At 38.2% G+C, this 26264-nt stretch overlaps 1 pseudogene; it reads right to left on the bottom strand.

The window, feature by feature from the left end:
• Positions 1 to 25589, bottom strand: part of LOC128520725 (NACHT, LRR and PYD domains-containing protein 3-like) — a 73343-nt pseudogene extending 47754 nt beyond the window's left edge.
• Between the last annotated feature and the right edge of the window lie 675 nt (positions 25590 to 26264).

Raw genomic sequence — 26264 nt, 5'->3', positions numbered from 1 at the left:
ATTACATGCACTTTGTAGTTTGTGTGATGGTACTTTTAAAATGTAACCTACGTATCTACAGTATGAGCATATTTAACTACTTCAGCAGTAAGTGAGAAATTTGTTTGGTCTGGCTTTTAGATAAAGTTCTTATTTGATATAATTTTATTATTTAATGAATTACCTTATTATAAATATTATTCTTATTTTCTATATTCTTGTCGAGTATAGTCCTTCAGAGCAAGCATTGTGTCATAAGATTTTGCGAAATCTGTTCTCACATTTCATTCACGATAGGTGTAAATTTATCAAACAGTGTGCGCTGTTGGCAAATACTGTAGGGGGGTTTAGATGAATTAACAAGACATCCTAAAATTAATTTAAAGTGCCCCTATTATGCCATTTTAGAGGTTGCTAATATTGCTTTATGAGTCTTTTAAAACAGGTTTCCATGTATGTAAAAATAGATTTAATTTTACCCCATTTTTAAATGATTCGTAAACGACTCGTGGGAAGCAGTTCGAAGAATCAGTCTGTCTAAACCCCTCCTTTCCGTGAGCCCTCACTGCTGCGATTGGTCAGATGGTGCGGTCCTTTATGATTGGTCTACCACTACAGCGTGTGTTGGAAAACAAAACGCCCATTGCCATAACTGAAGAACAGCTCTGGAGACTCGTAAATACATAGAAAAGATGGCCTCGATGAAACGGTTGAAGTGGCACATCGACAAGAAACTGTTTTGCAAGCATGACTGGAGCAGGACGTTTTTCAGTGGTAAGTGTCATATGTTAAGAGTGTGGTAACGTTAATTGTAAGATGGCGGGCAAGATGTTCGTGACGTAGAACGTGGGCGGACATTATGCAAATATGTTACTTAGTGACATGGATCCGTAACAGAAAAAGATTTTTATTGCTAATGACTCGTTTAAGCGAATGTGAGCCGACTCTTTTTTTTTTTATAGACACTAAAGTGCCTATAGTGCACTGTCGGCGTCACAACTTTGCAGATAGTTCACATACAGCTACATAACATACTGCATGAAAGATCTTTTTTGAAAATGCAAAAGAGCTTTAGGCTCCTAGCACAAAGACACACATGGATTTACCAACTCATTCTGCATTATTGAAGAGACTCATTGGACTTTTAGCTTTATCCCAACCTGATTTCAACTGAACCCACCAGAGCATGCTTTTTACTTACTGAAGACAAGACTGAAGCCAGAAAGTCCCACAAGCAAGCAGCAGCTAAAGGCAGCTGCAGTTAAGGCATGGCACAGCATCTTGAGAGCAGAAACTCTGAATTGGGCTATATCCATAAACCAAAACAATCCCAAGTTCTTATTTAGTACAGTAGCCTGCCTAACAAAACCTAAGATGCCTGCAGAGAGTACTCCACAACATTTTAGTAGTGAAGATTTTATGGACTTCTTTAATGAAAAAATCGATAGCATAAGGAAGAAAATAACAGAGGTTCAACCTCTAATAGCATCTCATAATCTAGTTCAGCCAAGAGCTTCACATGTAGATTTTCAGTGCTTTACAGGTATAGGACAGGAAGAGCTGTATAAACTTATCACCTCAGCTAAATCAACAACGTGCCTTGTTAGACCCAATACCAACCAGATTTTTAAAAGAAGTGATGCTTACAGTTGGAGAGCCAATTTTAAACATTATTAATTCTTCATTATATCTAGGTCACGTCCCTAAACCTTTGAAGCTGGCAGTTATTAAGCCGCTTCTTAAAAAATCTAATTTGGATGCGAATGAAATAACAAATTATAGACCGATTTCAAACCTTCCGTTCATATCAAAAATATTAGAAAAAGTAGTATCAGCTCAAATATGCACATTCTTGCAGGAAAACAACATCCTAGAAGAATTTCAGTCAGGTTTCAGGCCACATCATAGTACAGAAACTGCACTAGTTAAGATTGCAAACGACTTGTTTTTAGCTTCAGACCAAGGCTGCATCTCAATATTAGTCTTACTTGATCTAAGTGCTGCATTCGACACCATAGATCATAATATTCTCATAGACCGCCTACAAAATCATATAGGTATTCAGGGGCAGGCATTAAAATGGTTTAGATCATACCTGTCTGATCGATACCATTTTGTAGATCTAAATGGAGTACCGTCTGATGTAATGCCAGTGAAATATGGTGTCCCACAAGGGTCAGTTTTAGGACCTCTCCTGTTCTCAATTTACATGCTTCCCCTGGGAAACATCATTAGAAGGCATGGGATTAGTTTCCATTGTTATGCTGATGATACCCAATTATACATCTCAACAAAACCAGATGAAATACCCAAGTTGTCTAGATTAACAGAGTGTGTCCAGGACATAAAAGATTGGATGACCAATAACTTTCTTTTACTAAATTTAGATAAGACAGAGATATTACTCATCGGCCCAAAAACCAGCACACAACAGCTTTCACAATTCAGCCTGCGTTTAGAAGGATGTACTGTTACTACTAGCTCAACAGTAAAAGACCTGGGCGTGATATTAGACAGCAACTTGTCTTTTGAAAATCATATTTCCAATATCACAAAAACAGCCTTTTTCCATCTTAGAAATATTGCCAAACTTAGGAGTATCCTATCCGTATCTGATGCAGAAAAGCTAGTTCATGCATTCATGACCTCCAGACTGGACTATTGTAATGCATTACTAGGTGGTTGTCCTGCATCCTCAATAAACAAGCTACAGTTAGTCCAAAATGCAGCCGCCAGGGTTCTCACTAGATCCAGAAAATATGATCATATAACACCTATATTATCATCCCTGCACTGGCTACCTGTTCAATTTATAATTAATTACAAAATAGTACTACTTACATACAAGGCTTTAAATGGTTTAGCTCCCTCATACCTAACCAGTCTTTTGATACGCTATAATCCACCACGTCCCTTAAGATCACAAAACTCTGGACTTCTGGTAATTCCCAGAATTTTAAAATCTACAAAAGGGGGCAGGGCATTTTCATATTTGGCTCCAAAGCTTTGGAATAGCCTTCCAGACACTGTTCGGGGAGCAGACACGGTTTCCCAATTCAAAAGTAGGCTCAAGACGCATCTCTTTAATCTGGCATACGCGTAACTCAACCCATAACCTCATACTCCATTACACTTATCCTGAATGGCAACTACGCTAATTCTCTCCATCTTTTCTGTATTTTTCTACCCATCCTGAGACATCTGGAGATTGTGCCAGCTTCAGTAGACAAAGGCCAACCCTGCGAGGTTTCTAAAGCATCTTGAGAAGGACCTGCTCCAGCTAGATTCTGCTTTATGATGGCTGGAGCTACACATCCTGCTCCTGTGCTTCCAGTGATCTGACCCCATCTGCCCTCTGCACCTACTGCTGAACCTAATCTACACAACTTCTGATATATTGAACTTTCACCTGCACAACACACTTGATGTTATTTCTATCTGTTATCACCCAGATGAGGATGGGTTCCCTGCTGAGTCTGGTTCCTCTCAAGGTTTCTTCCTATTGCCATCTCAGGGAGTTTTTCCTTGCCACTGTCGCCGTCACCCTTGGCTTGCTCATCAGAGACATTTCATTCATCATTCATTCATTTAATTATTATCTAGACACATTTTTCTCACACATACACACTTCAAAATATTTTCTTTTCTTTCTTAAAAAAAAAAAAAAAAAAAAAATCTTTCATTTTTTTCTTGTGAAGCTGCTTTGGGACAATGACCATTGTTAAAAGCGCTATATAAATAAAATTGAATTGAATTGAATTGAATTGAATTTCATTGGATTTACATGGTCATTGACCCCACCTGATGTCTCAGCTGTTGCATCCTGCTCTCATGACTGAACTATTACTGTGCATACTTGCTTCCACTTTCCTTGAGATGGTTGAATGCTTCATATAAGGGATACTTAACATTCGTGCTTGGATTTACCTGTTGTCTACTCTATGTTTTGGAGATAAACTAACCATTTATTTTAGTTGGCTTTTTCACTCTGCTTTTTCTTACCTGTAGCTATGTCCCTGCCCTTAACTTAATAACTTAATAAAGTTTGTTGTACTCTCTCTTCCACACACACAAAATAAAATCTGCAGTTGATTTCAACATAAAGAGCATTTTTCTCTATTGTAATATATTCCAGTCCTTATAAAGTTATTTTTTATCTTGTTTTCATATCATTATTGAAGTATTTGATCCTTTCCTAGAAACATAATCACGTGTGGGGATCACGCCATCCAAAGGGTTGTATTATGTTTTCAATAATAATATCAATTAGATAAACAGAATGTGAAAGTGATGATCTGACCTGAGTGTCTCCAGTGTACAGTGTGGATTCTCCAGTCCAGCAGAGAGCAGCTTCACTCCTGAATCCTGCAGGTTATTGTTACTCAGGTCCAGTTCTCTCAGACTGGAGGAGTTTGAGCTGAGAACTGAGGACAGAACTCTACAGCTTTCATCCGTGAGATCACACCCATGCAGACTGGGAGAGAAATTATGGTAAATTATGATACTATTTCAGAAACCTAAACTACAAACATGCACATATATTATTATTTTTTTTACACAGAACATTTTACATGAACTGTTTGTGTGTTGGGGGCAGGGGTCGTATTTTGCATAGACTGTGTGATATTAAATTACCTTTATGGGGGGTGGGGTGTTGAAACATTCAAACCATTGTGTTTAGTTATATAATTATAAAATGTAAAACTGTTTGCATTGGCAACTAAGAGTCACAACTAAGCCCGCTTATCTTGTGGTGTGCAGACTGGTTTATCAGATCATCAAAAATTGTAAAATTGCATAAATACAACCCAAGTAAATACAAAATGCAATTTTAAAATGATGAGTTAATTATTAAGGGGGGAAAAAGTTGTCCAAACCTATCTGGCCTATGTGAAAAAGTGACTGCCCCCTTAAAGTAATAACTTGTTGTGTCACCCTTGATGTCAACAACTACTATCAAGAGTTTGCGATAACTGTTAACAAATCTTACACATTGCTGTGGAGGAATTACAATTGGTTTTCTATAATTAATTGCAAATCAAGTGTGTGTGTGTGTGTGTGTGTGTGTGTTTGTGTGTTAAATTTCTATCCACAATATTATTGATGATCTGACCTCAATTTCTCCAGTGTACAGTGTGGATTCTCCAGTTCAGTAGAGAGCAGCTTCACTCCAGAATCCTGCAGCTTATTATCACTCAAGTCTAGGTCTTTCAGACTGGAGGAGTTTGAGCTGATAACTGAGGACAGAACTCTACAGCTTTCCTCTGTGAGGTCACATCGACACAGCCTGGAAGAAAAATGATAATACATCAGAACACTGACATCTCAAACACGAGAGTCACACTAAAATATTCATTCATCTATACCACTGTGCAGGGTTGTGGTAAGGCCTGGAGCCTATTCCAGGAGACTTTGGGAAATGAGGTAGGGTGCCAAGTTCTAAATTATATGTTCTTTATATATTTGTTTTAATTACTAGGGTTTTCCAAATGCATTTTTTACACACACTGTCATACACACACAGTCATACACTGTATGATATGCAGTGAAATGTTTTAACATCCACCCAACACCCACCCCTGACCGCAACAGAGAAAACAGCCATTGTTGGGGTGGCTGAGGTCCTTCATGATTATCCTGGCCTTGAGGAGTCAAAGTTCCTAAGCACCTTAAAGGGCAGTCAAAGTCTCTTAAGCGTCTCAGCATGCCTTTTTCACCACAGTGTTGATGCGACAGGACCATGACAGGTCCTGCTTGGTGTGAACATAGAGGTATCTGAAGCTGTTCACTCTCTCCACTGGGCTCTCGTTGATCACAGGGGTCAGGTAATTCATCACCTGCTTTGTACTAAAGTCTGCTATCAGCTCCTTTGTCTTGCTGACATTCAAGAGGAGGTTGTTTCCCTGGCACCAGTTCTCCAGATTTCTAATTTCCTTTAGGTATGCTGTCTCATCATTGTCAGAGATCAGGCCCACCACAACGTCCTGAGTACAACAGGGGGCTCAGAACACAACCCTAGGGGCTCCAGTGCTAAGGGTGAGGGAGGCTGAGACATGTCTGCCCATCCTTACTGCCTTTGGTCTGCCAGTCAGGAAATTAGAGATCCACTGACACAGAGATGGGCTGCGTCCCTGGTGCTCCAGCTTGGTGGTGTCTTTGGAGGGAATTATAGTGTTAAATGCTGCACTGTAGTCGACTAAGTGCATTGCTGTAGATTGGCCATTGATTGGTCTGTCCAACGCAACCTCCCTCTGAGCCGGAACTGCCTGTGCAGTGGTCCAGTGTCCTTTCAGCCTTGGTGGGGCAGGTAAATTGTTGTATTGTTTTCAATGAATTTAAATTATTTACAAATCTCTATTTTCAGTTTTTATTTTACATACAGTAGGAGCCATGTTAATCAGCCGCCTGGACCATGGCGGGTCCAACAGGGAACCATGACAAGTCCATGCACGATCCGTGCACAGAATGTGATCCCCGCAATGACGCAGTTAACAATGCCCCGCCCCATAAACGCCCCCATGTGCTTTTCAATAAGATTGTTGCAATGCTGTATAATTCCGTCAGGTGGAGCATTGACTGCTTCAGTTAACTGCAGTGTCCAGGCAGGCTTATACAGTATGTTCATATATAGGCAGTTCTTACATTGACAACATAGTTTCATAAATAGATGATATGGTAAAAAAAAAAAAAGATTATTAAACAGATTTTTTATTCACTCAATACACAACCCATGATGCTTATGCTATTTAAAAGTAATTAATTAATCAATTCATTAAACTAGTTTTTTTCAAGACATCCTTAATAATCCTGAAAGACATGGTAACATCTGTAATTTATTTATACTGATTGCTGTAGGTACGGAATATAAATGCAGGCTATGTATTTTACATTACTTTATTTTACATTACAAATATTATGTATTTTACATTACATTTTGAGCATTACAATGCTCAAAATGTAACTTCTTCTTGTTTTTTTATTCCTTATATTTTTGATTGTTTTCGCTGTTGACTATTTTTGCTGATAGTCAAAAATTGGCATAACAAATCAATTAATGGTGCATAATATCTGAAACAAATATCTGCCCATACAGTCAGTATTTCTTTAGTCAAAGATCTGATGGGGAATTAATCACTTATCACAACTGTGAATAGATGCGGCAGCAGAGACAGATTAAATCTCCATAAACATTCACACTTGAAAACAATACTAAAAGAACTAAAAAGTTTCAGAGTGTTAGCGCCTGTTATCGCAGGACAGGAATCACCTACAGTATACTGTATTTTTCACTGCTTATATTTTTTGCCCTAGTTTCATTTAGTTTTATGCAATTTTATGTGCTAGGTGTGTGTGTGTGTGTGAGAGAGAGAGAGTGCGGGCTTATTTTGTGATTTATGCAAGGTTACTTAAGCCTGGCTTACTACTAATAAAAATTATTTCATTGTAATCCATGGGTCTCAATCACAAAATCAGCCAATGCTGTAAACAGATGACACAACAAATTATATACTCTGAAAATCACGGTTTATTTGAACATTTAAAAATATAAACAAAAAACATAAATACAAAAACAATCATCAATTATTGTTAAAGCCAGTCCGTGGCTGTTCAGGGTCAAGTTAACGGGGGCTTCTCAGTCTTTCATTAATTTTACTTCTGACTCGAAACCAATAAGCCTTATTAAAGATGCACTGATGCACATTGGACATGGCTATTTTGTAATATTCAGAAAAATAAACACTGTCTATGGCAAATTATTAACGTATTGATGTACTTCACTTGAGGACAAAATAGACCATGTGTCTTTTTGGTATTTCGTTTGTACAGCTTTGTTCATAGGTTTAATCAGCTAATTACAAGACAATGTTTATGCACCAATGGTTAAAGTGCCACAGGTGTGGGTGTGTGTGTGTGTGTGTGCTTCTGAATTCGTCAGGCTTGCCTGAGCTGGCTTTAACACAAACACATTTTCGCACCGACAGGTCAAAGGAAACCTATCTTAGCAAAATCTAACAGTCAGTAGTGGGCGGAGTCAGTACATTCTCCACTGAGATTTCTCACCTTACCTTTGTCACGTTCCACCCCTCCTAAGTTTTATCCTTGTTCTTTTAATAAAGTTCTTAAAACTTAAATCATTTTATAAACTGAGAAAAAAATAAATATGAGTCACTTAAGCACAAAATAGCACAGACGCAAATTATTAAGTGTTTAATTGTTGTTTTTAAATTACGTTTTCTCAAACATGATTTCCCAACTTGTTGTTTATAAAGATTCAGACAGACTGAATTTAAATGCACCCCTGAACACAAAGACACACACACACACACACACACACACACAAAAGAGCAAAGCGGAGATGCGTATTCACACGTCTGACCATCTTTTGTCTTGTAAATGAGGTATCCTCATTCATCTTCCAATCTCCCCCAGTGCACACTCTTTGTTTGTACACTGTAGCTATGTTTTAGGGCACTTGGTTATACAAAGTACCGTAATGCATAAAACACGTTCTGTACTACCTGGTTGTTTTGTTTTAAATATGGCTTATTACCTTACGCAACAGCATATTGATGTATTTTAATTAAGGGCAAAAATAGACCATGCGCTTGTGTTCATAGGTTTAATCACCGATTTACAAGACAACAGTTAAAGTGCCACAGGTAAGCATTTGTGGATGGAGAGGTGTGTCTGTGTGCGCTCCTTCATTTCTCCGTTGGCTTTAACACAAATACATTTGCGCACAGACAAGTCTAAATAACCCCTCCCCCCGCCAAAAAAACACTGAGCAATAAGCACCATCTCATAGTCAGTATTCTCCATTGAGTTTTCTCACAGTCCACTTCTCATAAGTTTGCTCTTTTGATAGAGTTTTAAAAAACAAAAACATTTATTTATACTGAGAAAAAAACTAGGGCAGATATATATATATAATCAAGTGTTTAACTGTTATTTTCGTTTGTTGCTATGACCAATAATAATAATTTTTTGACTATTTAAAACAAAGTTGTCTCCCATTTTCTGCCCATTGAAGTAGTTGGTTCAAGTAAATGTTTTTTTTTTAAATCCCCCAAAAATTCCTCAACAATTAAAACACGCAAACATGACTTAAAAATATGAATTCTTCTAAAACCAGTCAAAGTTGAAACAGTAATTTGTATAAAACAGCTGAATACATGTTGTATTTTTGCTTAAAGGTCAGTTAAATACCCCAATAACACCTGCTGCTTATTAGTCTCTATCTGGTTCTTTTATATTAAAATATCCATTTTTAAAAACTATTAAAGATGAAACAGTTTAATTCTTTGTTTCCCCCAAAGTATCAGATGTTTTGCAATTATATATATATAGTTTAGAATATAGACCTGACCAAACATCATTCTAAAGCTGTTGCACTGTGACGTCATCCCTCCTACAGCTCCCTCAACAGCTTGTTCAGGCTCCTCCAGAAGCTCCAAAAGGCCAGCCGTCATCCGTCTGACCCCCCGATCCTCCACAGCGGAGCTCTGATTAAAGACAACAGGAGAATTTAGTGAAGACAAAGATAAATAAACTTTACAGAATATATAGTTTTGATAAAAATAAAATATATTAATAAACCTATTTACCACAGAGTGTAAAATACTGTTTTTGAGAATTCTGGAATGTAAATAAACTGCCTGTGCTAATGTTACCCAGTGAACGTTTTGTTAGAGTTAGCCACTGTCTGTATTAACATCTGCATTAAAGTAACCGGGAACTTACTTTACACTTTTCATACAAATACGTTAAGCGATATAACACATTCATATAAGAGCATTAGTTCATCTCTGAAGCCAAACTATAACTTACCAAGTATTGAAGCCGCCCCCCACACACACACACCTTCCCCACCCTTAACTCTTACCCCAAGAGTAAATAAATGCTCAATTTATCTAAATCCAGACAACACTCTTTCCGAAGACATGTTCAGAGAGTACAAACAATCTTTTTTATATGTTTTTCGAGTAGTGCAGCTTTTGTAATAGTGACATTAATAGTATTTTTAAAGCTTTAGCGTCTTTTTAACGGAAAGAGGAGTGAAATTGTGAGTTTGTGACACTGACAGTAAGCTGTAATGTTAACTCTAGACTTAGTAAACAGAACATTAAAGCCCAATCCCAATTTTATTTTCTACCCCTTTTTTTAAAGAAAAATCTTCGTTTGGAGGGCTATCTGGCCCTTCCCCTTACCCCTACCCCTCCAACCAAAAGAGAAATCAGACACCCCTACCCCTTCACGTGAACGCGCCAAACGGAGGGGTAGGGCTAAGTGTAGGGGTAAGGGGTAGAATTGGGATTGGGCTTAAGTTCCTTAAAGTCACATCTGACCGCTGCTGGTGCTGCCAGTGATTTTTAAAACAGGCGATAAAAAAACTAAACTGGTAAATAAACTGTAAACTACCACAAACAAATTTTATAAAAAAAAAAGTCACCACTTACCCAGAATAAGGTCCATTAAGCTGCCATCTTCATCTCTTTAGTGCAGTTTGATAGCCTCAGTTCGGCGGGGGAGAGGTGGGTTGTTAAAATCATGTGATTGCAACGATATTGCTGGCTTGTGTTAACGTGTTCTGGGGAACAAAGCACTATCTAGTGGTACCTAGGTAAATGAATAAATAGGTTGTGTGTCCTGTAAAATCTTGACACGCCTTTCTGGCAGGAGAGGGAGCCGGGAAGCACGCCATACAAAGGGCAACCTCACGCCATTCATACGCCATTCACACGGCCACGGCTATTTAAGGTGGCTCCTTCTGTACCATCCCAACATTTTCTAATTTGAGGTTGTATTATGTTTTTAATAATAATAATATCAATTAGATAAACAGAATGTGAAAGTGATGATCTGACCTGAGTGTCTCCAGTGTACAGTGTGGATTCTCCAGTCCAGCAGAGAGCAGCTTCACTCCTGAATCCTGCAGGTTATTAACACTCAGGTCCAGTTCTCTCAGACTGGAGGAGTTTGAGCTGAGAACTGAGGACAGAACTCTACAGCTTTCATCTGTGAGATCACACCCACGCAGCCTGGGAGAGAAATGATGACACATCAGAACACATTTCTCTTTCTCTCTCGCTCTCTTTCACTCACTCTCACAAACACACAGAGCAATTATTCAATATATTCAAAATTAGACACAACTGCAAAGCTAAGATTAAAGTCAGATTTTCATGATTACTTTTCACTCACAAAATCGCTGCAGAAAATTAGTTTGCTGTGTCAACTTCAGTAGGGTATAATATTACAGAGAGCAGCACAAACAGAATGTAAAACCATTTAAATGTAAGATAGGGCAGGATTTAAATAAAAAAAAATAAGTGAAGACCACATATGACAAAATTATGATGAATAGTTATTTGTTATAAGTCAGTCAGATCAACGCCACTCCAGAGTTTCTCTCAGAGCACTGAGCTATTGTAAGGTTTTATAATATTGTAAGACATTGTATTCTAAGATTCCTGTGCCTTGAAAACAGAACCCTCACTGTGCTTCCTCATGCCTTCTGTGGTAACACCTTCTATATCCTGCACTGAAAAAACTGATTTTGACCATTTTTAGATGCTACATATTTTAATCAGGCTTATTTATTAGATTTTAATGTGTTATTTAATTCTTCTTGTAATATTCAATTAAAATCAAGCCATATTTTCCGTATTTAAAACTTCTGAAATTTACTTAATTAAAAGTAACTAGAAAAGAACATGCAAAAACAAATTGCAACACCCACAGTCCTGTTTGCGCATGTCCATGCCGCCATTTTGTGCTCTGGAGGCGGGATTATTTGCTTTGACTCAAACTTCTTGGGCGCCATTACAGCTTTCTCATTTGGGTAAGTAACTAAGCATTTTTTTTATTACTATTGTCATATTTTTACTTTAACACGGCCCTGTTTACACTTCTAAAAACGTTTTGATAGAGAAATGAGTATTAATGTATTTTCCGGTAGACAAACTAAGATAACTTAGCTAAATGTAGCTAGCATTAAATGTAAAGTTAGCATGAAGTTTGTCACCTAAATATTGTTCTCACATTAAATACAAGGTGAAATCCGCTGTTAGACGTTATCTTTAGTGCAACCTTTACTGTGTTAACGTTACGGTAACGTTTAGTGTAGTTTATGGACACAAAACACTAGTTTAAACATGTGTGTTAGGCACGTGAGCCGCCGCGAGTCCCGCGAAGTTTTGCAAGGTCCGCGGTCCCATGTTTAATTTTTCGTGCGTCAAGATGGAGACATAATCACAGCGCCAAAACTCGCGGTGAATCATGATGAACCGCACTTACGGCCACCGTGCGAACCGCGTAGGTGAGATAGGGGTATAAGACTGGTAATTCCTGAATGTATTTGAATGTGTTTTCAAATGTTTGTTACTGTGGAAATTTAGCATAAACGTAAATATGTGAAACGCGTTTAGTAAAAGTTAAAGACTTTATGACAGCTAGGGGGTTAATATGTCTATGATTAATGTTACTGCTACTAACCAGCCGTGCCATTCAGGGTAGGGTACATTCTGATTCATGTAGTGCACGGTTATTAGCTGCCTGTTGATATTCATTCTAAACACATGGGGGTCCCACGGCTCCACCCATTACTGTGTCTGTGGAAATATCTTTTAAAATCTTGGTTAAAAACGTTTCTGTGTTGCCAAAAATAAAAAACAGAGCTGGAAAAAACATAAGAATGGGGATGAAAAGCACAGAGCAAAGTTGTAAGAATCCCCAAACATAGAAGCAATTAAATGCTACAAATGCTCCTGTGTCTAGCAGCAGTTACTCTGCAGAGACAGCCAGAGAGGAGGACAGGTGGAGTGCATTCAGAGCCTCATCCTATTGAGTCTTGTGAAAATACCAGTGAATATTCTAAAGTGGTAGGAAGTAGAGAATGAGTTTAGATTCACTTTTGTTTTGTTAGCATGGTTGCATGGAAATATAATAATTATTACTATTTTGTATTAGATATTCATGTTTAGTTAATTGTTAATGTTTAGTTAAGAAAGTAATTGGATTTTTGTTTAATCCATTACGCTTATTTAAAAAAATTCATTTATTTGTGTTCTTTTCTGCATAGTTTTCTTATATCTGATCTGGATGTGAAACAGAACTTCCTCCTTGAGGACCCCATATTGTTTTGGTAAGTGCATTACTGCTATCAATGGTACCATATATCTACTACCAATAAAAAATAAATGTTCTGTAACTGTGTATAAATTGTATCATTCTTAAGTGAGGGCTTCCCATGATTACTGGCAAACTATCATACCAAAAAAAAACTAAGCATTCGTGAATCTGTTTTTCTGCTGTACCAGTGTCTAATCTTATAATCTGAAGTTTGGTCTGCTTGTAAAGATGTACATACACAAGTCATCAGATAGCTTTAGTCAGTTGTGCAGAACATGTGTAATGGGTTAGATTGTAGATTCAAAGTGGTTAATTTATGGAGTTGGCAAATGATTTAGTTCACTTATGATGTTCTTAGAATTAATTATGTCTAGTTAATTAAGGATTTGTGCACCTGTTGTCTGAGCTGCATTTGCAGACTGTCATCCACTTGATGCGACAGTAAAAAACATAACTGATGTTTGATTCCCCCCCCCCCCCCCTTTTCCCTGTCTTTGTTGTTTGTCCAGTTTATGTGGCAGTGTAAAGATTGTGGGGCTGAATTGTCCAGCCGATCAGAACTTCTCAAACATTACAGACTAAAACATAGTCATTTTGGTCGTGGCCATCATATTAAATGCATTTATTCTGATTGTCCATGTATTTTTAAGACTTGGAATTCACTTTTGGCACATCTGTCAAGAAATCATATCAAAACTTTAGAGCACTCTGACACATTTGCTACATTTTCCTGTCATTTGTGTGGTTGTAATGACCTTGGAACAGAACGTGATTATTTTGTGCACATAAGTCATCATTTGAAAAACAATGAGACAGTCACTTGTATGTTTAAAGGCTGTGAGTACAAATCAAATGTATACACCACCTTCAAGTCACACAAAAGTCGGAAGCACAGCTTGCATACTTTGGTAGATTTTAAGGATGGTGTAGTCCAAGGAACTTTTGCAGTTGATACTGAAGAGGCCAGTTTTTCAAAATTTGAGGAATTTTGTGACGTAGATCAGTTTGATGATCTTGACTTCAATGCGGCAAAGGATCAGCCAGAAAATACAGAACATAAACTTGCTGCTGCGTTATTAAAGCTTGAAAATATTTTTCATGTGCCAAGTGCTGCAGTTGATGAGTTTTTGGAGGAACTTCAGTATTTGTTGAGCACGGCATCTTTGTGTAGTACAACAAAGGTGATACATGACACGCTGAATAGTTATAACCTTCAAGTTGATGAGTCTGTCATCAAAGAACTTGCATCAGTTCTGGTTATTGCTAATCCTGTGTATAAATCAGTTGCTAAAGACTGCCCTTTGTCAACATCCTTTAAGCGCAAGAAGTACTACAAAGACAATTTTAAAGTTGTGGAACCCATAGAATATATATTGGATCAAAAAGATAAAAGAACACTGCAGTATGTTCCAGTATTGAAGTTTTTGCAGCAGCTCTTCACTGATGGTCACATTCTTAACGAAGTGTTAAATAGCCAACCTGTGCCAGAGGGTAGAAGTAAAGAACTGATATACAAGTCTTATCGAGACGGTGTGTTTTTTAAGGAAAACAGTTTTCTATCAGGTGGTCAACTTCGAGTGTTACTGAACTTGTATGTTGATGATTTTGAGATCTGCAATCCGCTAGGCACATCTCGTAAAAGACACAAGATCTGTGCTGTTTACTGGAATCTCAGCAATTTGCCACCAGGTTGCCATTCCCCATTGTCTTTCATTTATCTAGCTTTACTCTGTAGATCTGAAGATGTCAGGATTTATGGATATGAAAAGGTTTTAGAGCCCTTGTTGCAGGATCTTGTCACTTTGGAAAGTCAAGGTATTTTTATTGCACAGATTGGAGATTTTGTTAAGGGCACAATACAGTGCGTCATTGCAGACAATTTGGGAGCGCACGGAATTGCTGGATTTATTCAGAGTTTTTCAGGGGAATACGTTTGCCGGTTCTGTGTGGCACAGAAGTCTGAAATTCAGGAAAAAGAGGTGAGCTCAGGTGCATTCACTCTTAGATGTAAATATAGTCATGAAATTCATGTCAGATCAGCACAAGACAATGCGAAACCTTGTTACGGTGTTAAAAGGCAGTGTGTTTTCTCTTCACATCTTTCTCATTTTAATGTTTGTACTGGCTACCCTCCAGATGTTGCACATGACATTTTAGAAGGCATATTACCAGTTGAGTTAGCACACTGTCTAAAGCTGTTGATTTCAAAAACATATTTCACACTCGACAATCTCAACGAGTTAATTCAGAAATTTCCTTTCAAATGGACAGACAAGCGTAACCGTCCTCATGCTATTCCCAAGACATTCAGACTGAACAAAAGTATTGGTGGGAATGCTCATGAAAATTGGAGTCTTTTGCGATTCCTTCCATTTTTTGTTGGACCATTGGTGCCTTCACATGACCCAGCCTGGCAGGTCATTTTGGACCTTAAAGATATTGTTGAACTTGTTGTTGCACCAGTGCATACAACACAGTCTATTGCTTTCCTGGAAGAAAAGATCTGTGACCACAGATGTAGGTTACAAGAGGTGTTTCCAGGTCTAAAACTGTTGCCCAAACATCATTTTTTGGAACATTATCCACATATGATTAGATGTTTTGGTCCACTAGTTGGGATGTGGACAATGAGGTTTGAGTCAAAGCACAGTTTTTTTAAGCAGGTTGTTCGTCACACACGCTGCTTCAAAAACATACTTTTGTCCCTGGCAGTGAAGCATCAGTTCATGATGGCGTATCACCTGGAGTCGAGCACAATTGATAGCTCTAGTTTGACTGTCTCCGCTGTCTCAACTGTCTCTGTTGACATTATGCATCAGGAAGTACAGAAGGCACTAAGGCTGAAATACCCTGATATTACTCACATTCAGCTTACAAAGAATGCATCTGTTAATGGTGTTAGCTACAAAGAAGGTATGATTGTTGTTCATGGCGCTGCTGGTGGTTTGCCAGAATTTGCAGAAGTTATTCAAATGGTTGTTGTGGAGAGAAGCTTGAACTTCATTGTTAAAGAGTTAGGTGCCTGGTATAGGGAACATTTTAGGGCATTTGAGCTATGCCCCACATCACAAGTCTCCTTCGTTGAACTTGGTTCCTTGGTAGACCACTACCCATTGGCAGATTACATCATTGGAGGCCGATGTATGGTGACACTTAAAAGATTCATACATATACAAGGTTAGATCATGGTCATTCATGTTGTGTTCATGTGTTTCATGATTTCAATAATATTTACAATAATTTACAATAATACACTAAATATGGTAACACGAGGGTTGCATGAGGACTAATTTTGTTTTAAAGCTGGCGGGGAAGGAGGCACGGTGGTGTAGTGGTTAGCACTGTCACCTTGCAACTCCGGGGTCCTGGTTTAATGCTCGATTCCCTCTGTCTCTGTGTGCATGATCTCCCCATGCTTGGTGGGTTTCCTCCCACAGTCCAAAGATTGGGTTAATTGCTGATAGCGTGTGAATGAGTAAGTGTGTGTGTGCCCTACAATAGATTGGCACCCTTTTCAGGGTGTACCCCGCCCCGTGCCCTAAGCCTCCTGGGTTAGACCTAAGACTCCAGGTCCCTGTGACCCTGAATACAGTGTAGAAGATGAGAGAGAGATAGAGGGGATTTTTTTTTTCTGAGGGAAGGTATCCATTCCTGTGACACATACTTGTGCTAAATCACCCTCATGTTGCTATTCTCGTATAAATGTTCATGTTTACATACGTTAGTTAAATATATTATATTCCCCATGTTTTTGATTGTTTGACATACAATCAAAAATGAGTAAAAGTGTCATTTGTGTGGTTTTGGTTGATTTACACAATTACCAATAATTGTAAAATCAATTTTAATTGCAGAATAATACTACGGCAAAATGATCCTGCTCTACTTCACTTCCTAGTAAAAAAAAAATAATAATAATTTTAAGTAACAGCAGCACCAAATATCAATTTAACATTTTTTTGTTTCCTTTAACAAATAGACTGAAGAATGGCACAGCATCTGAAGCTAAGAGTCATTATTGGAGATAATGACTTTAGAAGACTTGATCTCCATTCAGGAATGCCAAAAACTTTGATGGAGTTACACAATGAAATTTGTGAAGCTTTTGGAATTGAACGGGATTTCCGTATTCAGTTCATGGATCCTGATTTCAATAATGAGTTTATGAACATTACATCAGTACAAGACATTCAAGACAAAAGTACAATCAAATTAGTGTACACAACAAATGATGTGGACTTCAGTCCATGTTCTTCAAAGCAGCCTGTTCCTAGAACTCCTGGGTCTTCTGGAACACCAGTACGCAGCCAAAAATCTCCCAGTGTGTCCTCCTTGTCCTCATCCGACTCAGATAGCACCATCATTCTGACACACTCAGACAGCGAACTAAGAGCACTTGCATGGCCACATGAATTTCATATTCCTCGATTTCCATATGATGTAGAGCTGCAGCTTCAACGTGGAAATGAGGGCTTCAGAGAAACTGGCACAAGACTGAAGATTACTCCGGGGCTAAAGTCTGACATTCTAGAGAAGCTGGCTGAGGAGATTTTTCAGTATACAGCATATCCCCAAAATAACCATATAGATGCAGTAGCAGGGGCACTCATTAAAAAATTTCCCTGTTTGAAAGAACCATCCGCTACTGGGTACTATGGCTGGATGATTAGCCTGAAATATAAAATGGCTAATTACAGGACAAAGATGCGAAACATTGGCTGTCCAGAAGTGACTGTGAATGCTCTAAAAAACAAATCTAGTGATGAATGTCTCCCAGCCAAAAATGTAAAGAAACCTAGAAAGGCTGAAGTCAACTACTGTCCTTCACACCCTACAGGTGAAACAGATGAAAGTCTAGAAGACGTGAGAGTTGAACTTCTGAAAGACATCAGGCAGCGAAACAGTGCATCACATGTACGAGAGAAGATGTCAAAAACTTTCTCCTATAGAAGAAAAGAAGTGGTGCACTCAAGTCCAACTGCTGGAGAGTTTAATGCCAGGTGGCCTGCACTTTTCCATATTCAAGAGGTAATTACATTCTTCTAATTTTCCTGCAGTAACTGCTGAAATTACATATTATAATGCTAGACAGACAGTGAGGGTTAATAAGAGCTTGTTTGATGAATATAGCTGTTGGTATGTAAACAACCATGACTATATGCTGTTGATTGCAATTGGAATATGTCCTTTAAGATACAGTAACTACAAAATAATCTTACACCAGTAACTGTTTTCTGTCTTCTGTCATTTTCTTCTGTGTATAAAAGATAAATGCTGAATTCCAGCGAATAACAACAATCCCACTTGAGACGACCTTCATGGCATATTTGGACGGTAATTTACCCAAGCTGACATCTGTTTTCTTGAAGAAGGGAGGTGTTTCTGGACAGAAGCTAGCCAAACATCTGGAGGTCTTGCAAGAGGTAAATATGTGATATGTCATTTTTATTTGAAAAGTCCCTAAAACCATTAATCAATTAACAAAAAAGTTGACTTTTTGTTTTCAATCAACTAAGTGAACAATCGTTTAATTGTTGCACCGGTAAAAATTTTCATATTACGCATGTGTTTATAAATTGTATGTCTCTAGTACCATATAAAGCCCTACTTTTCTCTATAGAAAATAAGCAGTAACTTTAAAGGTGTGAGAAATTTCTAAAGACATTTAATGATATCCTATAGAGGCAGGGATCATAAAAGTTCAATCAACTAGTTCAACTCTCTGGTGGGGAAAAGTGAAAGAAACTGTACCTACCACGAACAAGGCACTTGACAATCTGTTATTCAGCAGAGTAGACTGACTAAGAAGCATAAACAAGACAGCATAGGTTCTCAGTGATGTTCTCACTGATGCTTTACTGGATAGAAGTTAAAACAGTGCTTTTACCTCACATTCAGACCATTTGACAATTTATAGGTCAAACCAGACTTAACTGACATTTATTAGTTATGAGGAAATGCCTTTTACTGTTTGTTGTACAATGTTGTACAAGTTCTAAGTATTTTTGCAATTAACTATTGTATGTATTTAGGACCGCTTTAATCATTGGAATCTTTTTACACAGGCCACAAGTGATATCAACCTTAAAAGGGCAGCAGCCCTCAAGGCACTTTGCATCTACCTTGGGGAAGATGATGGGCATCTCATTCGGGAGTATATGGTACGTCAGTGTAATGCATTCAACATAGTCACAAGAACAAGTTATAGAGTAGAGTTTATTGCCATTTGCACAGGTGCTTTACGGTACCAGTACATTTGGAATTCTTTGTGCGTTTCTCAGATTCAGCTTTACAAAAAAATTATCTAATCATACTGGAGTGCACCATATTAAGAGGTGGTTCTAATGTTTGGCCTCTTCATTCATTTTTAACCATTAAACCACCTGCTATCACAAGGCACTCCAATACCCACCTCAATTTTTTTTTTTTTTTTTTATATACAGGATATCAAAGGAGATGAGATCTTGGGAGACCTGCAGAAGAGCAACATGGGGATCTATGCCATCAACAAGGAGGGTGGAGAAATTGGACACTATGATGACATTGGGATTTTCATCGAAGGAGTGATTGTTCTGGAAAACATTGGCTCTGCAGCCCGAGCTTGTGCCATGATGCTAGGAGTCATCTATGCACTGAACTTGGTTTATCCTAAAGAGCTGAGATACTACTACGAATTTATTCAGAAGGTCCTTATGCAAATGGATGGTGACAAGTTGTCCCCCAGAGTCCTTGGACTAAAGAACAAACTTAGTTTTTTGTAGGACTACAGGAATTCTTTAGTCAGACTGCTGTGTTAAGCCAGTTGTTTCTGGCTAGGGGATGATGGAGAGCATTTGATGTACAGGAACATGGGAGATGTTACAAGATTAACAACAAAGTGAGAGCAAGACAGAAATACTTTTTATGTTTACCCTACAAAGGTTGAGGCTGTCCATGGTCATTGTCTCCCAACTCCGGCCAGTTCTGGTACATTTTATTTTTATAACTGGTCTTGCTCTTTTTTGTTTAAATTTTTTTTAGAGCTAGTTTCTTTTTCTTTTCTTTTTTTCCAATGGTTACCACATGTGCATGGTAAAGTCATGTTGTCAAGCCATGCATGAAAAACACTATTTACAGAGACTCTTATTTGGGAGAACACATTATGTTGTCTGTGAACACTACGCTGTCCGCATTTTTTATTTTATGTTGCCTTATACAATCAGAGTTTACTGATTACTTATCTTTTATAGAACCTCTTAACAGGGTAAGGTTTACCTCCACAGTTTATGCACATGAAGGTCCAATGGATTTACCGTTATTGAATGTTTTGGCAGATGTTATTGCTATTTATATGGCAAAAAAAAGTTTACAGTTGATGCAAGTTGCACTTCGCCCATGCTTGTCTGATAGATGCAATGGTATTGCATGTTGCAAGAGATGTAGCATGTACTGTATATGGGAAAATAAAGAGTTGTTTGGTTACATATGTTGGTTACTTATCAGCATATTAAATCAATTGAAAGTAAAACTAGTAATAATGTTTTAAGTAAATTAAACTTAATTATATTATGTAGAATTTAATTAATCAGAATGCACAATAACTAATTTTAAAATGGCAGTCCATCTTACATAATATATTTAAGTAAATTTAACATGGTGCCAGTTGGAATTACTAATGAAATTAGTCTAAAATATACCCAAAATAATTTAGCTAAAATCGCCAATGCAATTCATTTAGAAATTTCTTAAAAATAATAAATACAGGCAGCTTAAAATATATATCTGGATTTAGATAAACATGTTGTGTGCAACCACTTACCATAAAAAAATTAAGTAAATTCAACAAAACATTTTTTTCAGTGTGTATCCAGACAAGGATACATCTAAATGGCTCTTGTCCCCTAGAACCCTTTTGTTTAATCAGGAGAATGCGAATGTATTTCCTCTCTTCTGTCTGTCTCTGGGTCCGTCTATGACTGACATGTTAATGACTGGTTCTTTTGATGTTTAGGACGTAGCACCATTTAAATGTGCTCTCTTTGCTGAGAATAAACAGAGATCTTCAGACATCATGCCTGTGTGTGTGTATATATGTGTTTGTCTTTCCCGGTCGATCAGGCCTGGACCGGTAAGTGTATCAAGGTGCGACAGACACAACAAGCTAAAACTCTTCTTCTCTTAACTTATAACTTAGCTCGGACACACTTTTTCTTCTTTTAAACCTAACAGCTATCCATCATCAGACACCTTTACCTGGTTTAGTAATTATCTCTTGGCTTTATAAGAACGCAGAGAAAATCAGATAGAGTTACAATATCTTGCTTGTGTGTCACATTTTCCTTTAATCGTGTTATTCAGTTCTTTGGATTCCTCAGTCATCTTCGCCTCTTGGAATCTCCTCTGTTCTCGGACTGATTACTGAGTATGACCCTGCCTGCTCTTTGGACATTGGATTCATGCTTCTAGATTTGTTTGCTATCTGGACCTTTGGTTATTAACTTAGACTTGGTAAAACAATTTTGTAGTAATGCATTTAATGAATAATTATAAAATTACTCACACAGCTTTTCTGGATGCTTTGACCACTGGCAGCAGCCTCTGAAGACATTCCTCTGATGCGTTATATTTACTCAAATCAAACACATCCAGACTCTCTTGTGAGTTCAGCAACACAAACACCAGAGCTGACCACTGAGTAGGAGAGAGTCTGACTCCACTGAGACAACTGGAACCTCCTCTGTTCAGGTATTGTTGTACTTCCTGCACTAGAGCATGATCATTTAGTTCATTCAGACAGTGGAACAGATTTATAGATTTCTCTGGAGATGGATTCTCCCTGATCTTCTTCTTTATGTGGGCAACTATTTCCTGCTTGCTGTGAGAGCTGCTTCCTGTCTGGGGCAGTAGGTCTCGTAAGAGAGTCTGATTGGACTCCAGTGAAAGACCCAGAAGGAAGCGAAGGAAAAGGTCCAGGTGTCCATTCTCACTCTGTAAGGCCTTATCCACCTCATGCTTCAGGAAATCAGCCATGTTTGACTTCCTGAAAAAACCAACGCAGGTTTGTTGTTTCCTAATAATTTTGTTCATGAATAAATGAAATTCATACATAGCAGCCAGAAACTCCTGAACACTCAGATGTACAAAGCTGAACACCTTCCTCAGGTGAAACTCAAACTCCTCTTTGAAGATTTGGGTACACACTCCTGAGTACACGGACACTTCTCTGACATTAATGCCACACTGTCTTAGGTCTTCCTCATAGAAGATCAGGTTTCCTTTCTCCAGCTGTTGGAAAGCCAGTTTTCCCAGTGCCAGGATACTCTCTCTTGTCTGCTGAGGATCAGGGTCACATTTCTGATGGTACTTTTGGTCCTTGTGTTTGATTTGAAAGATCAAAAAGTGTGTGAACATTTGAGTTAGAGTCTTGGGGATCTCCCCACTCTCTGCTTCACCCAACATTCTCTCTAGAACAGTGGCTGAGATCCAGCAGAAGACTGGGATGTGGCACATGATGTAGAGGCTTCTTGAAGACTTTATGTGTGAGATGATTTTATTGGCCAGGCTCTGATCACTGATCCTCTTCCTGAAGTACTCGTCTGTCTGAGGATCATCGAAGCCTCGTACCTCTGTTACCTGGTCTACACACTCAGGGGGGATCTGATTGGCTGCTCCTGGTCGAGAGGTGATCCAAAGGAGAGCAGAGGAAAGCAGGTTCCCCTTGATAAGGTCTGTCAGCAGCACATCAACTGAGGCTGACTCTGTCACTCTGTCTATTGATTTTAATCCTTTTATTTCTGGGAAAAAGTGATGAAGAAGATTTATTAAGCTGAAATTTTTTTGCCTCATCAGATTCAACTCTCTAAAGGGAAGTGGAAACATGAAGGTCACGTCCTGATTTGCTTTTCCTTCAGCCCAGTCCAGAATGAACTTCTGCACAGAGACTGTTTTTCCAATTCCAGCAACTCCTTTAGTCAGCACACTTCTGATGGACTCATCTTTAAAGAGATCATTACATTTGATGGACGTCTCCTGTGTTTCTGGTCTCCTGGCTCCTGTCTCAATCTGTCTCACCTCATGTTCATTATTGACGTCTCCACTCCAACCCTATGTGATGTAGAGCTCTGTGTAGTTCTCATTCAGAAGTGCTGGGCTTCCATGCTGTGAGATTCCTTCATTAATTCTTTTACATTTCTCACTCAGTTTGGATTTGAGGTTTTGCCGATACACAGAGACGAGTTCTGATAAAAAGACGGATAAAATGTAAACTCTATGATCATCTCTGTTGACTATAGATATTTTCACATCAGTATATCATATGTAATGTCAGTACTGATCTGTTATTATATTCTGTTAATAAAAGCACATCATTATCATAAGGTGTGTTTAATACATTTACAGTTTCCTTCCTCTAAAGTTAAAGTGATGTTATAATCCCATGAGCTCTTACTGCTCTGCAGTGTGTTAGCGAGATCTGTGTGGTTCATGTTCTTCAGGAAGTGCAGTGTGATCTTCAGCGCTGACATTCTGACACTGCTCTGATCCTCCTCATCCTCCACCTCCCTCTCAGAGCATGCTGGGTAATCTGGACTCAGTAGCTTCTTAAATCTCTTTAGCTCACCCTTTAACAGAGTGATGACTTCGTGCTCAAGCTTCTGATTAGAAACATAAAAAACATACAAAACCATCATAATGTCATAAAAGTGTGAGTTTATTACAGAATGTAAAAAGTCAGGTATCGAGTCGGCTTCAGCCGAGGCTCAAAATAGTAAAAAAACAAACAAAAAAAAAAACAATTGTGCGTCATGTGTTTAAACCCATTGAGGAAAAAATAACACGCTTGTGTTCTCTCTTAGTGTTGCTCAGTATTTTTTTTTGTCACATTGCAGACCCTGAGAAATATTACATACAAACACACCTTGAATATGGCCTCCAAATGCTTCTTCTCAGTAATTTTTGATTTATTCTTCTGTGGTCTATCAACAAACAAAACAACAGTTCACCGGTTAACAAGGACTATAAATCATATTCATAAATACAAACACACACCCGTTAATACATAGATATCTGAGAGATGTTTGATTATGTGAGAGTGTGAGTGATAAAACACTGCACTCATACATTAAACTGTTCTCACCTCAGATCAGTAACACAGTCTGTGTCTCTAAAGTGTATTGGACGATCCATTGACTTGTTACTCTTCATGGACACACAGCTGGGTTCAGGTGAGTCTGATCTCTTACCCTGAATCAGACTAAACACACACAACCACTGCATCATTACTACTGTTTTGTAGCAACACTGAACAATTAAACTGCAGTTAAAATCTGATGATATTTTTTTCTATTAACACTGATATGATTCTTTAATCTTCATACTTTATCCAGTACCAGGGACGACTTGGAGTTGGACGTGTTGCTCAGTAGATTAATTTCACTATTCAGCTGGTTTTAAATACTTTTTTAGGCCTTGAGACAAAGCGGCTGAAGTAAATTGTTACTTCTCTGGTCACTGTCACTTTTATACACACCAGAATCTGATCAGTCTAGTGTTGGTGAATGTGAGAATATTCACACCCTTCACTCACCTCTCGCCTTTTTTTGTGTCCTGTTCCCCACACACACTCATTTTGGAGGTCAAGTCTCGTCCTATAATTTATAACTGCACACACACACACACACACACACACACACACAGTGGGAAAGTAAATATAGTAAATAAATAATAAATAATAGGTTAGGCAGATATCATTTTAAGGTCTAACATTATAACATTAAAAATAAATAAAATTAAAAAAGCACAAAAGAAGGAACAAGAAAAAAATGACAAATCCAGTCAGGTTGATGTTTTGTCTGTTCGTTCTAGTGTGGCACAATATTTATTGAGATCCATTTGAGCAAGTGTGCATTAGTTTTCTCTGCATGTGTGGGTTATGGTGTAATTAAAAACAATCTAAGTCAGTATGTGGTGTTCAGAAGGCCTTGTCTAATTTTTTATAATGTAAGGTACAATAACACTGATTAAACCCAGTGCTGAAAGTCTAGAATAGTTTTTTATCCAATCACATTACTTCTGTGAAAAGTTAGAACTATTTAGGTTTTAATAATGTATTAAAGGGTTCTTAACCTACTCCCAGCCATTTCAGCAATCTCCTTAGCGGTTTACTTTACTTGAAGCAGGCCAGTAATGTGCATTAACTGCATTACTTGACAGTGGTTCAATGGCCTGCACCTCCACATTATCAAAGTATTCTGCCGATGATATTGTGATCATTGAATGTGGTGGTCATCAAGTCATACCAACAGCGATGTATGACCTACCTGTCTCTGTCTATGGATGTAAAATGATAATACCTGTGCTGATCGTTCCAGGCCAGACTGATAAGATGATCTTGGGCAGCAATGCCATTAAAAGCCTGCTGACTCTCCTGAAAAATACGGATGACTATTGGAAATTGATGTCACTACCAAGTGGTAATAGACACGACGAGTGTTTGGACTTCATTTCCTTGCTGTAAAACACAGATGGAGAGGTGATTACATAGCTGATACAGTAGGTACTGTTAAGCTTAAGCACAGTGTGACGGTTCAACCCCAGAGTAAATGAGTTGGATCTGACTGCATGCAAAGTGTCTTCTACATGGAAAATGAAATTGCTTGTCAAGAAATATGAGTTAATATTTTCAAGGAATAAGATGGACTGTGGTAAAGCCAAAGATTTCGTACATCGAATCTACCTAGTGGATGATAAACCCTTTCAACTCCCCTACTGTTGTGTACCTCCAAGCCATTATGAGAAGCTGAGAGTAGTGCTGAATGAAAAAGAAGAGAAATGCATTATCAGTAATTCAAACAGTGAATACGCGTCCTGTGGAAAAAGAACGGTGATTTGAGGATTTGTACTGATTTTTTCGATGGCTAAACTGGCAGAACTGTGAAAAATGTTCATCCCCTGCCACACCAGTCAGATGCTTTAGCCGCTCTTGGAAGAAATGCTTTCTTCTCGACTACTCGGACCTTACCTCAGGCTTCTATAATGTTCCGTTACACAAGGATAGGAAATATACTGCCTTCTCGTCGCCATTTGGGCTACATGAATATAATAGGATGCCACAGGGCCTCTGCAATAGTCCAGCTACATTCATGCGTATGATGATGTCTATCTTTGGTGACACAAAT

The sequence above is a fragment of the Clarias gariepinus genome, chromosome 4 (genome assembly GCF_024256425.1).
Source record: "Clarias gariepinus isolate MV-2021 ecotype Netherlands chromosome 4, CGAR_prim_01v2, whole genome shotgun sequence".
Taxonomy (NCBI): domain Eukaryota; kingdom Metazoa; phylum Chordata; class Actinopteri; order Siluriformes; family Clariidae; genus Clarias; species Clarias gariepinus.
The sequence above is the reverse complement of the archived record's forward strand: the minus strand, read 5'-3'. Positions and strand labels throughout refer to the sequence as shown.